The sequence below is a fragment of the Paralichthys olivaceus genome, chromosome 11 (assembly GCF_024713975.1).
Source record: "Paralichthys olivaceus isolate ysfri-2021 chromosome 11, ASM2471397v2, whole genome shotgun sequence".
Classification (NCBI taxonomy): Eukaryota; Metazoa; Chordata; class Actinopteri; order Pleuronectiformes; family Paralichthyidae; genus Paralichthys; species Paralichthys olivaceus.
In genome coordinates, this window is record NC_091103.1 from 5,624,743 (window position 1) to 5,640,660 (window position 15,918).

The following is a 15,918-nucleotide window of genomic DNA, read 5'->3' on the forward strand; positions in this document are numbered from 1 at the left end:
CCACAAGATATTAACTTGCTCTTGATATTGTGATGAAGATCGTTCCTGCTGCTCTTGTACGGAGACATAATATAATGCACATACATAAACTTGTCCCCATTAGGTAATTATCTTGTGCAAACAAATTGATATATTGTGTGCAGTGTTGGTATAAGACACAATTAACAACATTATCGTTCGTGGAAGTATATATTATCACTCTCAATTTTTTTAATCTTAAAATTATTGCTTTTTGTGCACTTTGTAATTACCCCCATCGAGAAGGTTATATTTTCACTGCTGTTTGTTTATTAGCAGGAATGTGCAAAAACTACTTGATTCATTTTCTTGGGGTGGGACACGGCCAAAAAATACCATTTTGGAGAGAATCCAGACAAAAGGGCAGATCCAAGATTTTCACTTTCTTTAACATTGCACGATTGGGCTTTTTTGACATTTTGACCAATTTCCCAGGGAATAATTCATGAATCTTGATGAAAAAATAATCAGGCATATTTATGGGACTTATATTGATGAGTGTGTGAAATTTGGTGCATGAACTTAAGGGGACTGTTGGCACTTGGTGGAGGCATGCGTTCCACTGAGTGTCATTTTCGTTGGAGTCCTTTTTATTATAAACATTTGCAACTAAGCTATTCTGTACCACATTATTTCTAGTTTAATAAACTTTTATTTAATAATCTTTTAGATGATCTAAGCACCCGCTGTTCTTTAGACTTCATTCAATTCTGTTGTTTGTTACTTGTTTTCAAGCATCGGAAGTGAAAGCTGCACTGTTAGAGAATAATAGTTGGATTAAAGTATTTACAGGTTTACATTCCAGACATAACAAAAAAGAGAAAAGGTTAAAATTTCATGCTGCAGTTATGGGTATATAATCATATTAACATGACATGGGTTTGGTGAAGCAATTCTTGATGAGATTACTGGTGTTTTTATAGGAATAGAAACCATTGTATCAGTCACTTTGGTATAAATGATGTTTATTAATATGAAAATATGTCAGATTGATGTATAGATGTGATTTTTTATGTACATTCAGCCCTGGAGGCTTCGTGCAAATTTTATACGGCTCAGCAATAACGCCTGTGAAACGCAGCCAATAATGTGTCAGTGAAAGCAACTCAACGCAAATAAACAGACAAAGAAAGAAAGAAGGAGAAAAAAAGTAAAACCAGGGTAAAGTTATTTACAGGGACATGAACACAGGGAGCCACAGACACATCTGGCTGAGATATTAGACCCCTGCTGACCCGTCACTCGGCCAAAGCGAAGAGATGGATAACCTTGAACTGGCCCTGATTCAAACACACACACACACACACAAACACTACATAGCGATATTGTAGCAATCCACAGGTGTTTCCATAAAGTTTCTTAAACTTTACTATTCTTATTGCCTCGTCTCTGTATCTGTTTTCACCGGCCCTTTGTCTCCTCCCTCCATCAGCAGCTCCAGCTATGCGCTGAACAAACATGGCACAGAAAAGCCATCCATCACCTCCTGCCTGCAGCCCCCCACCCACCACCTTAAACCTCTCTTTCCTGTAGTTATGATTGGAACGAAGCGGAGGAATTCTTGGGGAGCAAATGGCCAGAGAGGAGAATGTGGCGTTGAATCTGCGAGGATCTGCTTCCTGTTTAAGGTCTCACTCTCAGCAGGGGGACAGTGCGGATAAGAAGAACACATGTCATAAAGAGATGGGGAGGATCAGTGTGAAGCAGAATATTGATTGTTCAGGATTTGTCTTATTTATTTGTGCCTCAGATTATAAATCATATTTTCCTCTAGAGTTTTTTTCATTGTCGTACATGGAGCCATTTGCCACCACAGACCTTTATCAACGTGGAACTAATTCATCTCTCCTGAAGATTTAACAGTTCGTTTAATCACTGTAATCTAGCTCTTCATCCATCAGAGCCGCCCTGACAGACAGTGATGAAGTATGAAACGTCTGTCCCTGTCGCTGCCAAGATCAAACTGTGGTTGAGGTTGATAGATCAGTGTAGCTGTGGGCTGAATGTGGGGGAATATGTTGTTTTCACACAGGGTCTGTCAAACCGACGCGGCCCAGGGGCTAAGCAGAGGACGTATTCGCATTGGCATCCGAAGCCCGGGGCTACAGCTTCAACCTGCACTGACCTGGGCTCCTGTCAGGGAGCGAGAACGCCACGACCAGATTTCTGACAGCAGAAAATGACGCAGCTGCCACAGAAAGAATTCTCACTGAATGAGGTTTGAATTCAAAGCGTTTGTTTGGGATAAAGTTTCTGTGAATGGTTAATTTTTGGTATTTGTGCAAAAAACAATGTATTTTTGTTTGTGTGTATTATGTTCTGTCGCTCATTACGTTAACATGATGGTAGAGATTTAATATAATAATGACTTAATTTAATAATTTTAGAGATCTCGCATTTAGCTCAATAAAAACTACAGACTCACAGGGCTGCAATAATAAGAACGTAAAGTCCCTGGTCAATTAGAAAGCACCCGATTTTAAAAGAAAAATTCTGTATAGTCATTATAATTGTAAAACCACAAGTGTTTTTCTTTCAGCCCTTGATAATTGTCAGGAGCGTACATGATTTACCAGACTTATTACACTGATTGTTTTTGTAGAGGCAGAGGACTCCTGGGTAGCTTACATAGCAATGCCCAAACTGAAGAGCAACTTAACCTTTAAAATGTTACACATCTGCCTTACGTGGGGAATACGCCGCTGTATTTAACTCTCCGCCAGTCAGTAACGCAGACCTAAAGGGAAAAAGCCGTGTAGCCTTGGGGCTGGACTGTGCCGCATATCTTTAAAAATCACAAGTGAAATCTATTCGCCTCAACGTCTGGGGCCGCCCTCAATAACCACACCATAACTCTGAGCCACAAAAGCGTTAAAAAACATAGAAAGCATTACAGGTTATGCATTTAGCAGCACTCTCCAGTCTGAACGGCAGCCATTGCAGACAGGCTATCCATCCAGTGTTTGCAGAGGCTGCATTAGCGTAATAGGACAAGGTGGCGATCGCGTTCCCTGCAGGTTTTTTCCCATTGTGAGTGTCCCTGACCAGAGAAGGACAGCTGCCAAAGCTTCTCCTCCAACGGCTGCTCGTGTGTCCTGGACCATGCTTGACGGAGTCAGGCGGTTCTTGTAAAGAGTGGGAGGCAGACTGAGTTACCAGTCTGGGAGCCGTTCCCTGTAAAATCACAGTGGGCCTTTTGCCATTTTCTCAAACACACACACACAATGTACATCCTCCATCAGCTTTTTCGCTGAGAGAGGCAGGGTGTGTGTGTACCTCAGGTGGCTGAGTGGTGGAAGGGATGATTCAGTACGTGTTTGTCGGTGCATTCATGCATGCGTGCCTGTGTACGTGAAAAGCAGAGTGGAAGTTTTTACTATACACATACGCACTCTTTACCTGACATGCACACACATCCACATTCACCTCCTCTCTTTTCTCTCCACGATCTCTCTCGGCTGCTCTCTCCTGTCGGGATGGCTGACAGATCTGACCTGGCACAAGACAACTTAGCTGGTTGCGTCGCTGAGAGCATGACCCAGAAAACCAACACAACATGGATTTCAAAAGCCCTTTGCCGTCTAGCTTTGGCCGCTCTGTATTTCTGGGCTCTCCCCCTTTTCTGTCGCTTAATGAGGTGAGGGAAATTTAGAATGTATAAGCTGGACCTTGGTCTGTAGGGTGTGTGTGTGTGTGTGTGTGTGTGTGTGTGTGTGTGTGTGTGTGTGTGTGTGTGTGTGTGTGTGTGTGTGTGTGTGTGTGTGTGTGTGTGTGTGTGTGCTTGCAGAGTGAAATACAGCATCAGAGTGCCTGTTATGACAAAGTAACAAGTGAGAAAGGCCAGAAGCAACTGGTCATGGAGAGAAAGAAACACATGCACACTGCTGCACTGACAAATTTGAATCACATGCCAGCTTGAGCCACACACACATTTACACACACACACACACACACATAAGAGCGATAAATAAGCATGAACAGAGGGATTTTTGGAAACAGAATTGGAGACTTTTCTAATGAGAAAGCCAATACTCCGTCTGCAAACCCAACGTCGGACTGAAATATGTTATTGAGCTTCCCAGAAGGGATAACGGAGATGGAAAGTCAACCCAGACCGGCTGGAGAAATGTATCGCCACAGCCAAACGTCTAGGTAAAGAAAATTAATCGTAATTTGTGCCGCTAACCGCACCATCAGGACGTGTTTGAGTGCATGCATCAGCACTCGGACAGCCTCGTAAAGACGGCTAATTTTGAGTGACAAGCAGTTCGGTGCGCGCTAACCGGAATGCAAGTCAGCACTCAGTATCAATTAAAGGGAATTCTAAACAGAGACAAATGAGGACGTACATGTGAGCGTATCGACAGAAAGTCCAATGACTCATTAGAGGGCTCCCGTGACCTGTGGCTACTCAACGGACTGAAATGGCCACCCTGCACATGGTGGGAGTCGGTGGCGTAATGAGAAGTGAAGGGTAAATAAACTCCCACTGCAGTGAGACAGGACAGGCCGACCGAACCCGCTGCCTCGGTTCGTCCTTCAGCGCGAGGGTCATCGGGAGGAGTTCGACTAATGAAGGCAATCTGGCGTCAGGTGTGATGGCTTCCTGCGGCCGTTCATCACACAGCCTCGTTCTCGTAGAAACCATAATGCACAATAGCAAAGATCTTGATAATGAGCTTGTCAGGCAGTGAGTGACACTTGGAGACGTACGGTTAAAGCTAAATGTGCTCCCAACATGCACGCATTACTTCAGGTGTCACTGGCACTGACGAGGGCGGACGTGAGTCAAGATAAGACAAGGCAGAGGAGCCGGCGCTCCCGGTTCAGTGCAGCAGTGCAGGAATGTCAGGCTAAATAAACAGGGTGTCTGCTGGAGAGCCGAACCTGCCCTACTCTGCACCCCCGCACTCCCTGCAACGGGGGAGTGCGGGGGTGCAGAGGAGGGCAGAGAAAAGCACTTAATGCTAAACAGCACATCATATGCACACATCTCTGGGAACATGCAGACATACAAGGGTTTGAGCATGATGGGGTTTGAAGTCCGATTTATTTTGCACTTAAAATAATGTATTTTAAAAGATGTGTTTTCCAAATTCCATCCAGGGGTAAAAAAATAAAGCCCAAACTATTGATATTCAGATACAGATAAGACCCAATGATTAACCTGCCTCATTATTCCAGTTTGATTTATATGTTTATTTTATATGTTTGTGGGCTCGGAGCTGATTTAATTACTTGATAATGCTGTGTAACATTAATGTGTTTTCTTACTCCTCTGTGTGATTCCACCCCACGTCAGTAACTTTTATTTATCTAATGTTGCATGTCTTGTCTTTTCTTTTATTCATCTATCAGAGCTTTTCGCTGAAATCAGTCGCCTGCTGCCACTGAAAACAAGAAACGTTTGTAGGCCTGAAAACCACAACAGTGATCTAGAATAAGCAAAAAAGGCTCAGAGGGCTGAGGAAAACTACATGTTTGTGTTATAATCCTTTCTGGGACTGTAAATTTCAACAGAATCTTAAATATTACACAGACATTTGATCCACTGTTAATATAAAAAAAAAGGACTTGTGCAGCTCAAAGGTTTTATTTGCTTTTTTTTTTTATGTAAGAGCTCTTCAGGGACCACTGATGAAAAGTAGACTATCGACTAATGTGCACTGTTCCTGCCAAGTGAATTACCAAATTAAGTAAATAACTTATCTGGATAAAGAAAATGTTTAAATGAATTAATGAATAAAGACTCGAAAGGTGCTATATAAATACAGACTATTTACTATTTAATGATTGAGTCATGAGAAATGTGTAAAATGTGCATTTACACTACAGGGTCTCCTCCACCCTCCTCTTCTGTCCCTGTGCCGTTTTGTGAAGGGGCTCAAACCTGGGGGCCAAAATGCATCAGCACCACAATACATCAACCTGTGGTTTACAGAGCACATAAAGGAAGACGGCAGCCGCCCAGTGAAAACATGCAACTGCACATATCAAACACACATCTCATACGCGGAGCATGTGTAACGTCCCGAGCCCGGGGCTGAAGCTGAGTAATGTAACTGTGAGAAAGTGAACAACAGTGCGATGATGTTTTTACTTGGGAATATTTCATCTCGTCGTCACTCGACAGAGGTTCCTGTCGAGTGACAGAGGTGATGCAGCTGTGTTTACATAATGTATTTGATAGCGTTGGAGACATGTGTATGTTTCGCATGTACGGGTTATCAGTGTGTCTTCAGGTCAGGGGGGTCCCTACTCTCTCTATGTCTGACTCCCACACGACTGACTCTCTCCCTGTTGCTTCTGCTCAGTGTCTCTCTGCCACAAAGTGACATATTTAGGAAAAGTGGTGACTAATCGTCTGCTTGAAACATTAGCTAAAAGGGTGTAAAAGCTTGCAAGCGAAACACACGAGCGGGGGGGAAATGAGGGAATTCATCAGAGCGGCGGTACTACAGACTTGTATTTGGATTTGTGTTAAGACAAGGTGAGTGTTGTTATCCTCCCTGTTGTTAAGTGCTCAGTAAGTATATGGACGTCATTTAGAAATTTATTTCCACTTGTCATGTAAGGTTTAATGTAAATGACTCACCTTTTTATTCTTTTTTTTAAAAGTCTTGTATTATATGTGAGTTTTTAGTCCCTCGTCTTAGTCAAAGAAAAACAGAAACATTCTGACCAAAGTATAGCAAACTACGGTGGCAAATCACAAAACACATCCTCAAGTAAGAAAAGACGACAGCAGATTAAAACATGTGGACAGTGCCTTGTCGATAGCTGGGACCTTTTCACAGACCTGAGTCCTGTGGCAGTTCAAATTAACCACACATTGCAACAGATGGAATCGCTCACTTGTCATCTGATTTAAGTTAGTACATGGACTGTGGACAGTCCAATGTCCAACTTTGACATTTCTTTTTTGAATGTTTTGCAACAATACAACAAAGGGACAATATATTTCCAGGTTTCTGCCGACAACCTCTTGTGTTGTTTATTTAAAAGTGCTATATGTGAGTTTTTCTGTGCCATTGAAAGTTCCAGTGGTTGTTATGGTGGCTTTCGAACAGCTTCAACCATTGTTGTGTTTACAAGCAAGAGGTTGTAATATAAAGGTTTTAATATATCCTCTGATTAGCGCTACTACAGCAACATGTTATATTTCCACCAAGGCCCAACAGCTGTCATGCTTAACATTGGCCATGTAGCAATTTCAAAAACACATATAACCCATATAACACATATATCCTCTTAAAACCTCTTTTAAAACCTTTTACTAAAAATAATCTTGCTGTCTTCAAATAAACCGAAGAAGAAGAAGAAGACGAAGAGCAAGTAGATGGTTAACCCTGGCCGTTGACGTTGGTTGCCCCCGGCCAATAAATGGAAGAAGAATAATAATAGATGAGTGTAATGAAAAAAATTCTCTGAACTTTATTGAAGCATAATGAAGTCAAGCACCAAAACACACACTCACAAACACACACGACCAAATGAAGTCTTCACCTCCAGTCTCCCTGTGACACATCTTTATGACAGCAAACCCCAGGACATGGGGTGAGGCGGGAACATCCTTGAAGCGCACTTTGAGTGGTCTGGAATGAGCAGATAAGCGAAAGTAAGTCCGCTAAAAGTGAAATATGGTAAGAGTTGACGTGTAACCCGAGCATGCTCCTCTCAAGAGCCCCCGCTGGATCGCTGCCCCAGGGCCGCACACAACAAAGTGAATGGGAGAATCCTAATGAAGCTGTGAGGACTCAATCAATACTGGCTCGAGGGTAGGGGGGCGGGGGGTGAGAGGGGCTGCGGGGAGGCAGAGAGAGAAGAGAGGGGAAGATGTATGAGGAAGGGGAAGAAATGGGAGGGATGAATGGAGGGAGAGAAAGAGAGGGATGGAGCAGGGTGGGAACAGGCGAGAGGAAGGAAAAATGAGAGGAAAAAAAGGACAGTGATGCAGCGAGAAGGATGGAAAGACAGGTGAAGGAGAGGGAAAGAGGTTTAAAGAAAGCGAACGCATAAGAGAGTTAAAAAAGGATTAGAGACGAGGTTGGACAGAAGAATGGAGAAGGAAGAGAAGTGAGAGGAAAGGAGAAGAGAGAGAGGGGAGCAAAAAAACATGAAGATATTTATTTAATCAAACCACTATGTATATACAGTATACACATATATATATATATATATATATATATATACATAAGCATGTGTGTGTGTGTGTGTAGAGAGAGAGAGAGAAAGAGATTGTGCTGGAGCAAGGAGTGAGTCCAAATCGAAGACACTTAAAGAAAGCCCATTGATTGTGGTCACGGCTGGCTGAGCCCTTCTGTTTGGTTAGTCATCTATTTCTCCTGTATGCTGAGATCAAGCCTTTCTCGTCCTCCTCCTCTATCTCTCCATCTGAGATGACTGGACCGACTAGAACTGCAACTTTCTCATGGAGAGGAGAGCAAACTTATAATTACTGCCTTCAACTTTCTACAAGCAATTCTCCCGAGATCAGCAGGGAACCGACTGGAGGTTAACAAATCAGTTAACATGAGCCCTGTCTGTGTGATATGACCACGTCAAAGTGCACACTGAGACACACACACATGTATGTGAGGCAGCATTCTGACAACGCCCAAACTTAAAACACACACAACACAAAAGGTGATGGTAAAATTATTTTTATTATCAATGTTGTTTAGTTCCTATTATACTGAGCTTGATTTCCCTCAGGAATAAATTAAAAACGATGCTTCTATTAAATCACATCTGAGGCTTTTTGTTCAGACATGTTTTCACATCATGCAGTTCTCTCTCCTCTCGTCTGTCATTGTTTCTCTTTCATTCAGCTCCAGTGCAATGCACGATAGTATATTTTGCTCGGTTAGTAAAAATCGGTGGTGTGCTACTTTGCGATGCATTGTGGGAAAGGTTTGGACCCATTAGGAGTTGTATTAATGTATTTCTGGGGTTGAGGTGTAAAGCGAGGTCGTAGGGAAAGACAGACACTCCAAACTGAACACACTTCTGAAATAAAACCATACAACAGCATCTGACCTGGCAGAGCTCAGAGGCTTGTGCGGCTGGAGGGGATCTCAACAGACCACATCATAGTTCTCGGGTCCAGTGGTGGAAGACGTCAGGACGCTCGGGTGAAAAGCGTGAGTAATCCATGACCTCCGAGGTCAGATGGTCTGCCTGCCCAAGGTGTGAGTAAGTGAGACATACGACTCAAGTGAAGTACAAATGCCACAGGGACTGAACCGAGCTAGCCAATGAGAATAAGCCTCGCATTTGATGGTAGGAACAGTTCAGTTTGTCTCGTAACAGGACAAATGGATTACATAGTGAGTAGTGAGTGATTTCAGACACAGCACTGGTGGTAAAGGTGTGTTTTGATTGTAATGATTTAGTGGTTTTTGGGGGGTGTTGTACCTGTATCAGCCACTGGGGGCAGCATGTTAAGTTACTAAACTGTGAGAATTGTAAACAGAAGAAGAGATATTCATCTATCACACCTTTAACTATCCTCCCTGCCCACTTCCACCCCTGTGGAGGAGCCACTGTTCTCTTGCCTCCATTCAGTGAAAGGTCATGAAGGGCGGACTGTGATCAAAGCAGAATCATGGTCAGCTGGATCCCATCATGAAATCATCCGATTAACTTCAATAAGGCCCCGTGATTGGAAGGATGATGTGAGGAATGGACAGAGAGGAGGGGGGGTGTTGGGCAGATAGACGTAAGGCTGAGGAATGGGAAAAGACAAGAAATATAAACTGTGTAAATACGGCGATGAAAAACTGTCAGCAAATGCAGTTATATTAGAAGTGGGACAAAGGGAGAGAGAAATTGAAAGAGAGGGGCGATCGATAGAGAAAGAAGCTGCAAGATTAGAGATGAGACTGGATGGAAGAGGAGGAATTCACCAAGGTCAACAAAGACGAAGAGGCAGGAGAGAAAGTGAGTAAGAGAAGGGGATGAGAAAGAGGGTGATCGAGCAAAGTGTCTCACCTGATAACAGCACTACCGAAAATCCAAACTGGCCTTTCAGGTACAAGAGACTGAGAATAAGTCAGTGAACCGCTGCGCCCCTGTGCACGTCGAGGGTACAAGAAGGACACAACTGTGCACTCACATCGAACACTGGGCAAATGAACAAGATGCCATTTCTTGCTTGCGTGCATGGGAGGACACATGAATTGAAAATAGGACTTTTTTATACAGGCATGCTACATATACCTACCAAGTTTCATCATTTTGATAATTTGATTTGTATTTCACCATGTCAGACTGACACAGACTTCCAATGGTGTCATGGCAACAATATTCACAGAATGACCTGTTTGGAAATTTGTCTTCAAAGTAAAAACACAACGTTTGTTTTGTTGCTGCGATGCTTTACATTGAGCTGAATTGCAGAGCTTTTATTTTGGAAAGATTGTGGTGATTGCTTAAGGAACCTCTGAAATAGCCGACAGCCAATGTATGAAAAAATAACACAATTTCAGTAAATCATTGAAACTTATATATAAACTGAGCACCTTATCAGTAATAAAGCAAATTCAGTTTCATTTAATGAAAAACAATAATTATAAGGCAATAAGTCATTGCATATAAACCAGGAAGGATAAACACAAAGTTTACTAACTTCACTCTGCACCATGTTAATAAAAAGCTCTGCACACACACAAACAACACAAAGTGACAGTGTATTGTCGAACTGTTTGAGGAGGACTCACTAATGACAAGGAAGAATTCTGAAGTAGCTCCGGAGCTTCAACACAGGACCAGAGAACAGCTCATTACACACAGGCAGATTTAGAATCACCCCCTGCACCAGTTATTAGAACAATTCCTCGAGTTTCAATAGCGCCTCTGCCAACTGATGTCGGTGGCTCGGTCCTAAATAATAGTAATTATAGAAAGAAAGAAAAAGAAAAGTCAGTCTTGGTTTCTATTGCAAAAGAAATCTAAGGTTGCTGCTCCTGAGCTCTGTCGCACACAGAAACACACACACACATATACACACATATACACACACGCTGGGGATGAGCCTCAACACTCGCTCCCTTTGACACTAATGATCCTTTTGATCCCAGCTGAATAGATACATGTCCATAAACCCATGATACTGTGTCATGTGGTTACTGAGGTACTTAGCTGGCTGAGCCATAGATAAATCACAAGTTAAGGGTGTGTGTGTGTGTGTGGGTGGGTGTGTGTGTGCGTGTGCGTGTGCGATTGCTGGTAGATGTCTAACCTCAATGGACAAAAATTGTGAAATCCCTCTGTCCAACCTATGTTACTGTGCAATTTAACATGCACCGTGGACATGAGCAAATGGGATTAGAAAGCACCCATACACACATACACACACACACACACACACACACACACACACACACACACACACACACACACACACACACACACACACACTGTATCCATCTGCAGGAAGTGGCTTAGCCACAATCATTGACTGGATATCATATAATATCCATCTCCACTCCATAAGTAGAGCATACAGTATAATCGTATTCTAGCTCCTTGTCCCTGACATCACCTGTCACAGTTCTCATTTTATTTTTCACACTCAGTGTGTTTGTCATATACAGGTTCCTCTGTGTGGAACTCTATGTGCTTCCATGGCACCACAAAACTGTGCTCACCGCAGTGCATTAGCGCGGCTTGTGGCGTGTTAACACCCGGCGCTTGGGCATTAAGTGTCGATGAGGGATGATACAGCTAATATGTGTTTATGTTCTGTCAGACCGTTTGCACCGTGAACTGTGTGTGTGTGTGTGTGAGACAGAGAGAGAGAGTGAGTGAGTGAGAAGGGCGTGAAAGTCCTCCGTCCAAACTATGTCAGCTATTTTATTTTGTTCCTCTGAGAACTGGGGCATCTGTCAAACAGAGACCACAGCTGTCCTCCACTCCTCAAGCTTTCCCAGAATCCCCCTCTGTGTCCCTTACATTGTTAGATCTGCTCAGTGTTGGGTATTATCACTTTACAGAGTAACACATCACGATAATGTTTTTTCTCAGTAACAAGTTGTTACCCCCAAGTACTTCTGCCGCTTTGACGGTGAATTTCAAGATTCATATTCTTTATGAAATCTGTTAACTTTTTGTCAGATTTCGATTACAGTCCATTAAAAAGAGAATTAGTCTCAGGATTCTCTTTTGTGTTGTTGAACAATTAATTCCAGTTTCTCCTCTGTACGACACTTCCAGTCTATAAAACAGAACACAATCATATTTGTTTCAGGTTGAAAAACATTCTATGATATAATAATAACAATAATAATAATAAGTCAGTTTCTATTGAAGTCTACTAGAAAATGACTTCTCACATGATTTATAACGTCAGTGAACATTTTCCAAAGGAGTCTATGATCTCACTGTCGAGTTGTAAGTCTGATATAATTCACCATGAGGGAATTAGAAGTTCTTATAGCTGTATTCATTTTCTACATGTGTATTATTTTATATGTTTCCAGAAATAATTAGGTCAGTTATACTTCATGACTTTAGTTTCATAGTCATTTGTATTCAAATGACTGATGTTCTTGTTTTTCATGTTTTTTATGCTAATGAGGATTCTAATTAAATCTTGATGCAAATTCTATTCCAGGGTGTGTACAGGTATACCAACACACACACAGACACGACTCAGTGGACGTTTACAAAGTCCATTCCTGTGTTGCCATTATGAACATGAACATGTGTGCAGAGTTAATCCCTGTGTGTTTGGACGTGTACGTTCAACATCGCCTTCCTATACTCTTAATTCCCTGACTGTATCAGCGTGATGTGTAAGTCTATGTTAATGTTAACAGTGATTTGTTATGATGGGGCTGTAAACTGTGGCCTGAGAGAAGAGGAGGGGCTGTGGACGCAGGGAGGGTGTTGAGAGAGAGTTTGTGTGTGTGTGTGTGTGTGTGTGTGTGTGTGTGTGTGTGTGTGTGTGGTGTGTGCCCAGCACAACAGTCGGATGACTCACCATCAGGAGACGACAGGGTCAGGACACGTCTATCGGGGGATGATGACTTCATTACCTCTTGAAAGATAGATAGAAACATCGCTCCATCTCCTCCTCCACTCAGGGTCGAGTGAGAAACTCTTGGAGGAGCAAACAGAGGAGGAACCATTGAATCATACTAATCACAACACTGTTATTTTTTCTTTTTTTCTGGCTTTGACCTATGCTGTTGTCTCCGCGGGGCGAGCTTTGTTTGCCATTGATTTACTCTCATTGTTTCGCGACCTCCCCACCTCTTTTAGCGGGGACAGGCAAAACAAGAGCGATGGATTTGTAATAATAATTCAAAACAGCACCATAGATTTTTGTTGTAAAGCTTCGCTCACAAGCAAAATTGAGACGCATTGATTTTATGCCCATGGTGCTTCTCATCAGCAACAGAAAAGAGCATCAGAGTTTTTTAGAGGGGAAAAGCAGTGGGTGAAACAATTCATGCAGAGCTGGGCTATTATGATTCCACCTCCTTCTTTCTTCTCACCCTTACTTTCACTGTGATTGTCCCCTTCACTCTTTTCTTTCAATATGGCACTCCATCCATATTTGACTCTGACTCCTCTATGTCGCCAACATGAAATCAGCGTCACACTTTTACTTACCAGCATAAAGAATTGCAACGAGACTGAAAAAGCCCCATTAACCTGCAGGTTTGATGGGAGATTATTACTTTTGAGAGTTCTATTGTTGTCGACCTGTATTTCTGTTTTACCTTTATACACGGTTATGCGCTGTGATACTTCGTAGAAAACCTTACGGGGCAACAGATGCAGTGGTCGATAAATAACATGGCTACTGAGTGGACCTGGACTCATCTGACTGGCCCAGTGGAGTTCTTTTTAAAGCTTGTATATATATAAAAATTATGTGGGGTGAAAAAACTGGCAGACCAGTGGTGAATTTTAATGCGTCTTGTACTCATATCAGAATACTATCCAGCAGGGGTGGGCAACCTTTTTCCAGAGAGAGCCATTTCAATTTTTATAACATCCTTCATGGGGCCATACTACGTTACTGAACTCATCTATCCCACTAACCTCTCTGATGTGAGCCATGACGTGAACCAAGTCCCTTCAGTGAGGCTCTTCTGATGTCAGGTGGTAATAAAGGTGACGATGATGACGAAGATGATACGTGAAACAAATCCTCACTTTTGATAATGACATGCTCAACTTGTAAAAGCAGAAAATCTATTGTGATCCTACAAAAAGTGTTTTAATCAAAATCTTGCCTTCTGTAAAATGTTGTGGTTTCAGTCTAGTTTGTAGTATTATATTCTAACCTTTCTAACCAGGACGGCAGTTCATAGAGTAAAGTCAGAGATAGATTCAAAACTACAACATATTTCTGTTATAATACAGAGTCCCCGTTTCTCTTTTGCAGTACTAGTTGAGTCAGGAAGCCAGACAGATAACAACTGGTGAGACGTATCTCTGAAGGGAATGCACTCAGACTTTCTTGGAAACACTTTGTGAGATGAGCCAAGTTTAGATAAAGATTCATGTTATGTTGCCACGTGGGAAAATACGAGTGGGAAGTGAACTGGTTAACTTTCTCCACAGCTCATCAGCCAGCTCTACCTGATGCATCCAGTATTGATGAGCATAAAATTCGACCTTGTCTGGTTCCACGAGGTCACCAACGGCAACAACACTTCTTCACAAAGTCTCCTTCTGAATGAGGTTTCAGCGCCTTAGCTATGAGCTTGCTAACAACAAAATTTGACTTTGTCTCTATGAGAATGTGATTTCTGTGAAAGCTGCACACGCTCTGTAGCAGACTGTTTATTTAGGATCAGTGTAACTCATCCAGTTCAGCTGCATGTTTCCAGCTGTACTTTGGGCTTTTTTCAATCGTTGCAGCAATGTCCCCCTAAATAAGACACTGGCTTGTCAGAGAGGAACATCACTGAGCCATTTTCCCCACTCACCTACTTAGCCAATAGGTCAGAGTTCAATTGGTCCCTGTTATATTTTCACTGGCTCTGCAGCCCTGGAGAAAATTTTAGTGGTAATTACAACTGGCCTACATTGGAATTAAAAAAAAGAAAATCAAAAAAAGCAAAGCGGATATTTTATTGGCTGTGGCAGGACTAAAAAAAGGGAGTGGGCCAGCCAGGCCCACCCATAGCTGCACCTCTGTGCAGATGTTCATTTTACAATTCAGAAATGAAAAGTCTACCATTCTGTTTTTTATCAACATGCCCTCCTCTGCCTTTCACAGGCTTCAACACTCGATAATCTTTGTTTTTCAACACATTAATCCTGCCTTCTGGACCTTTGTTGTGATGCTGATGTATTCATCCTCCTCTCTCCACCCACTGTGCTAGAAGTTAACTTTTGTGTCAGTGCTCTGATACTGAGGAGCCATCTGTGGCAGTTTCTCACCGAGGTGGGAGTTCTTCTGATGTGTCCTCTGGGCCCACGTTGGTGTGAAATGCCAAGAGCGTCATGTGTCAGCGTCTCTCCACATTGTTGTACGAATGCTTATAAGAATGGGCTGTAGCAGGAGACTAAGGAACTTTGTGCAAAGTCTCATCCAAGTCTGAAGGCAAAAATGTTTACAGCAGTTACAAGTGGCATCGCTCCAAAGCTGGAAAGCCTGTTGTCGTAAAGAGAACTTTATCAGTATTGGACAGTTTCTCCTTAAAGGCATTCAGGGGGCTGCGTTTATTGGTTTGCACAAAAAAAAGTGACAGAAGCAGTCATGTGAAAAAGAGAAATAGAGTTCGAAGCAACTTAATCACCTCCATCAAACTGAAGCACAGGCAGGATTGTCAGTATGTCGTTTTCAGAAAGTCAAAAAACTTGTCAGGCACGGTCTCTCACATGCCAACAACTGGATGTGCTCTTCATTCAAAGCCGATTCTTTAAGTCTCCTCA